A 6000-nucleotide genomic window follows, 5' to 3' on the forward strand; every position below is an offset into this window, starting at 1 on the left:
TAAGAGATCATCCAACCTGGGTATGGGAAACCGATACTTAATGGTAACTTATTGATGGATCGACTATCGTGTACATTCACTATAATACATCCTTTTTGGCGCCATCAGGACCAAGACCGAACACAGACTGGTGCTTTCTCTGTATAGCCTTCGTGCAATGAAGTCCTGCACTTGCCATTGTAATTCTTCATTTTTCACAGGCTTTAATTTGTAAGCTAATTGGTTTGACAATATGAATCCTGGTATAAGGTCGATGACGTGTTGAATGTCTATTAATGATGACTAGTGCTTCTCGTTCGTCTCTGTGGAGTTGAAGCTCTTCTTTTGGGCTCTCCTCTGATTCCCAGTGATGTGGAAGGAGTATTTTTGGTAGGTCGAAAAACAAATATTTGGGCCCAAGTCAACATGACTGTGCAAGGAAAATAATAGTAGCTTGTAATTAATTTGAATGTAGTTAATTAGAAAAACAAATATTTAATATAAGAAGAATCATAGATGCCACTATTATAATAATATTATAGATGTAGTTATTATATGAGTCACATGAAGTTCTATTTAGTCCCATGATTAAAATCACATTCTAAGGGCGATAGGGGCATTTTAATGCATACAACACAATTTTTATGCATATACACATCTAACACCTAAACATTTATATTTGCATTCATACGCTCAAAATTTTATCATCAAAGCAAAAATAATCACCATTTTTTTCAGAGTGAAATACATCTTTTCATGCATAATAGGCATGAATGTAAATATTTAGTCAGATTATTTCTAGAAATTTGAATTGCACTGCACTCCGCCTGCTATATCACATTCAGCTCAAACTGCTTCAATTAGAAGGACGGTTTCTGCTGATTTCTCACGGTTGTTAATGCCACCTAAAAGAAAAAGAAAGCTATTTCTGTGAAGAAACGTTTGGTTATTGGAGCTGAAGAAGCCTGCTTGAACACTCTTTTGTTTCTCCTGCTACATTGGTTATGCTTAAATGAAAATTTAGGAAGATTTACATGCATGCCGCTCAATTCTTATGTATTTACTTGTCTAACAGCTAATCTTCAATTCTTACATTTATGCCTACCTTAGCTATGCATGGGAAGGTATATGACTCTTTAAAAGTTAAAATAATGGTGATTTTTTGTGATAGAAAGATATGGGTGGTATAAATCTAGGAAAATAAAGTTTAGGACATAGGAATTGGATGGTTATGCATGTAAATGAACTAAAAATTTAAAAGCATCAGGTTAAGATTATGTTTTTGACATATATATCACAAATCGGCCAAAATATAAAAAGGATCAGAGTCGTTTCTCAACCTGGAAATACAATTATATTTATTTTATTTTATTTTTGTTCTCCATATTTTTAGTATTTTATTATTCGTCTGTAGTACAGGGATGGATCTGTAAATTTTGAAATTATGGGAATTATAGTAAAGTCAAACTTATTAAGCATAGATAAAAGTTGTGAAATAGTAATGAAATATAAACATAGAAAAATTATTTTGATTCCGAAGAATCAAATTGGATTCCTGAAAGGCATATAATTGAATATCATGAGAATTCATTTTTGGGGACATTAAGGAACAAAATACTTGTTCAAACAATGTTGATATCAAGAGTTGGCATTGAGTCTATATCCTTTTAATATTAATAAGAAAAAACTTACAAATGATATTCAAATTGATGTGTCTTAGCGCGTGCTTATGTAGATACCATAGTTCCATTTGGTGCCACATGTATTGAAATAAATACAAAATTTGGAATAATTGAAAAAAAATTAAATGATAGAGGTTTCAAGATTAGTAAAATAAAAAAAAAAGAGAGTATATGATATGTAATATAACCATCATTCTCTATCCTCTCGCCTCTGTCACTGTCTCATCTCCACAAACATAGGACATTTTTCATAATCATCAAAGATGGTCCATTTAGGATTGCTGACCATGCTGTAAGCATTTCCCAGCTTATTCCTGTGGAGTTACAGATTCACCTCTCTTTCTTCTTCCCCGAAATCTTGGAGAGCAAAATCGGTTTGGGTTGAATCGCCCAGCTCCTTTAATCTCCCTATTGACTTGTCAATTTACAAATATATCTCATTAGATTCAGGATTCAACTCATCTCCGATGTGAAAGGAAGGCATCTTGCAATGTTTTAAAGTTTCATGATATCTCCGCATACTCCGGAGATTTTTGAGGATCCATAAAGTTAATCCATTTGAAGCACTAATGATTCCATAAGCAATTTCTAGCTTCTCATTGTGAAATTAGTAAATTACTAAAACTCCTCTCTTTCTTCTTCCCTGAACTGTGAAGAACCAAGTCTGTCCCGGTTGAGTAACCCAACTCCTTCAAATTTCCCAACTTCTCCAAGCACGAAAATAACTCAGAAGATCCAGGATGTGATTTGTCTCCTGCAACAAAAGAGTGGATCTTGTCCTTGAGCTGAATCCAAGAACAACCTGCTTGTTTCTTCACCCCTTTATTTTTCATCACAGTCCACAACCTGGAGGCCTCTTCCCACTCTCTTTTACTGGCATAAACACCAGACATAAGAACATAAGATCCAGCTTCATGTGGTTCTATTTGAATCAGTTGCTCAGAAGCCCATCTTGCCATTTCAGTATCACCGTGAACTCTACAAGCTAATATCAATGATTTCCATGCAAAACTATTATACATAAGGTTGTATTTGCAAATAAAATTTTTTGCCTCATCAAGCCGACCACATCTGCCTAGAAGATCAACCATGCAAATCAAGTGCTCAATTGTGGGAACTATTCCATAATCCTTTTGCATCAAATTGAAATATTTATAACCTTCAACAATCAAAGCCTCGTGGCTACAAGCAGACAACAAGCCTGTAAAACTAACCTCATTTGGCACAATCTTCTTCTCCAACATCATGTTGAAAACCCTAATAGCCTTTCTCCCTTCACCATGGAAGGCGCAGGAACCTATCATCGCTGTCCAAAAGACGACATTTATACAATCTAAGCCGTAAAAAATTCTCTGAGCATTGTCCAAACTTCCACATTTTGCGTACATGTCGATCACTGCTGATGCCAAAAAGACGTCAAATCCATGCCCGGATTTCTCAATGCAAGCATGGATCTGCTTTCCTTGCTCAAGAATCCCAGCATCAGCACAGGCTGAAGCAATACTTGTCAGAGTATATGGATCTACTGCTACACCTTCACGTAACATCCTACAGAACAGCACCAGAGCTTCTTCAGTAGTTCCATTCTGCACAAATCCAGCAACCAGAGTACTCCACGAAATTGTGTTTGCCAGAGCTTCAATGGCTGCTGGTGCAAGCTGTGAAGCCTTGGCACCTTGAACTCTGTCACAGAATATGGCCAAGCAAGTTTCCATCTTTCCACACTTGGAGTACATATTTACCATGGAGTTCTTAATAAAAGCATCGTTCTCGTATCCGAGTCTCAATAACTTGCAGTGCAGTTGCTTTCCCACATCCAGTAGAGCAAACTTAGCAGCTAACACTAAGGTTATAGAGAAAGTATAATGATTGAACAAAGGACCGATCTTTGCCATCAGATTGAGAAGTTGTAGGGTAGCGGTTTTATCAGATCCATTCCGCATTTGCCCACTAATGAAAGTGTTCCAGCTCGAAACGTCCAGAGATGATGATTGTCTGAATAACTCCATTGCAGCATTCATATCACCCAACTTTAAATGAACACCAATCATAACATTCCATGAAACAGTATCCCTCTCAGTCATATTCTCAAAAATTGTTCTTGCATATCTGAAGCATTCACTTTTTGCATAGAAGTCAAGAATTGAGTTCTGCAGCACAATATCCTTTTCAATTCCATTCCTAAGTATCCATCCATGGATGCTCTTACCTGCTTCAAGGCTGCTGTGCTTCTTTGCACAGCACTTGAAAACAGTAGCCAAGGTAAAGCAATTAGGCAACACTCCATGTTCTACCATGCGAGAAAACAGGATCAACCCGAGTTCATTCCGACTGCTTCGAACGCAGGCTGTAAGAAGAATCGTCCAATTGAGAACATTCGGTTGAGGCATTTGATCAAACAGCTTACATGCATGATCCAATGAACAACATTTTGCATAGAGATTGAGAAGACCAGTGCTAACCTGTCCATTTTCGGCGAAGCCGGCCTTCATTGCTCTGGAATGAAGAGACGATACTTCTGAAAGAATTGGCATGGCTCTCGAGGAGGTCTTGAGCGCAGAGATGAAGTAATCGAGAGAGTCTTCAACAGAGCAGCGGGGAGGCAGTATGAGAGCATCTTTGTGGATTGAGGCGGAGCTTTGAAGGTAAGACAGCGAGAAAAATCTTGAAGGAAGAAGAAAGGGTGAGGAATGATGAGAAGACCGTTTGAATTTTAAATATCTGGTGGTACTCATCACCGCCGGCCGCTTCCTGATGGCGGCCGCTACAATCTTAGGGAAAATTTATTTACATACCATAAAATTCTTAACTATTTACATCTCTAACACTTGAAATTTGATATTTATATTTTGTAACATTTTTATGTTTATAATCTTATCAAATTTATGTATGGAAAGATGTATTAGTATGATGATATTTTTTGTGATCTTAAATATTTAAATGTTATGCATGTTGATACGATTTCAACATATTTTCATCTTTTATCACGAATCTTAAGGCATAAATAATCAAACCTTGATAAAAAGTCATTCCGGCTCAATGAGACAGATCCAATGATATCAAAATTAGTCCAATCAGAGTCAAATCAAGCTCAGATCAAGTCATTAAATCACTCATAAAAGTTTTTTTAAAAATATTTGAAAGGTCAAAATAATGTCGAATCTAGCAAGTCTATATTTGAATCAAGCTTCTCGACAAAACGAATCAAGTTAGCCCAATATCGCTCAATTCTGACACGTTAATACATTCAAATGTCCATCACATGTCGTTTAATTGAAGGAAGCTCTCCAGACCATCTGATCAAAGTGATTCTTATTCCTGTTTTAATTGCACCAAAAATACTATAAATAGAGCCCCACCACTCTCATGAGGGGGAGGAGAGCTTGAGATATGAGGAAGAGCTTGAAGCTTTGAGAAAGAGCTGAAATCCAGCACCACCACCGCTAACTGCCGTCGACCACCGCTGACCGCCGTCGCCCATTGTCGATCAGTCGACTGTTATCGACTTTCGCCGATCGTCGTCAACCATAGTTGACCGTTGTCAACCACCACTGGTCTACGTCAACCATCGTCAACCGTCATCGATCACCGTCAATCTTCGTCGATCACAGCTGACCGTTGTCGATTTCGCCAACCAAAATCAACGACGATCGACCGGACACAACGTCACCAATTACTATCTATTGCCACTTGTTCCTATCAACAAATTTATTAACACGTCGATGTTGTAACTTGGAAAACCTAGTAATTCTTTCCTCCTGTGGGACAAGTGGTTGCATCTATATTCATCTTTTTATAGTAGAATTTTTCAGTTCGGCGAGACCCAATTGTTTTTTCCTTTTCAGGTTTTCTACGTAAAAACTTCTTGTGTCATTATTAATTGTTTTCTCACTTCTGTGTGTGCGTGTGTTGAATCTTCGTACCACACTAGAACGATAAACTGTTACTCTACTGCCGTGAGATTTCTAGCACATATCACATGCAAATATCAAAATATAAAAGTAAATATGCAAATACATAAGAAGTATGTGGTATGTATGTATGTCCCCAAAATTTTATTTATCAAATAAATAATTAAAAATTATAATAAATTATCTAATATATAAACATTAACTTTATAAACAAACAAATTATAAAAATTTCTTTTTCTTTAATTCGAAAAAACACAAACTTTAAGATAGATTAAATGATGATGTTAATTATACAATAAAGTCCCTGTGAATGTTATCCGACCCAAAGATCATCTCCCTCTCAAGTCACTTTAGTTTTAAGCGAAATTATTAGGTTAATAAAGCTCTTAAAAGTTAGATTAATACTTCATATATATATATATATATAC

The 6000-nt window shown here is 36.5% G+C and overlaps 1 pseudogene; it reads right to left on the minus strand.

The window, feature by feature from the left end:
- Positions 1-1637: 1637 nt before the first annotated feature.
- On the minus strand, positions 1638-4186 carry LOC110031309 (annotated as a pseudogene).
- Positions 4187-6000: the final 1814 nt, after the last annotated feature.

This window comes from Phalaenopsis equestris, unplaced genomic scaffold (genome assembly GCF_001263595.1).
Source record: "Phalaenopsis equestris unplaced genomic scaffold, ASM126359v1 Scaffold000002, whole genome shotgun sequence".
NCBI classification, from domain to species: domain Eukaryota; kingdom Viridiplantae; phylum Streptophyta; class Magnoliopsida; order Asparagales; family Orchidaceae; genus Phalaenopsis; species Phalaenopsis equestris.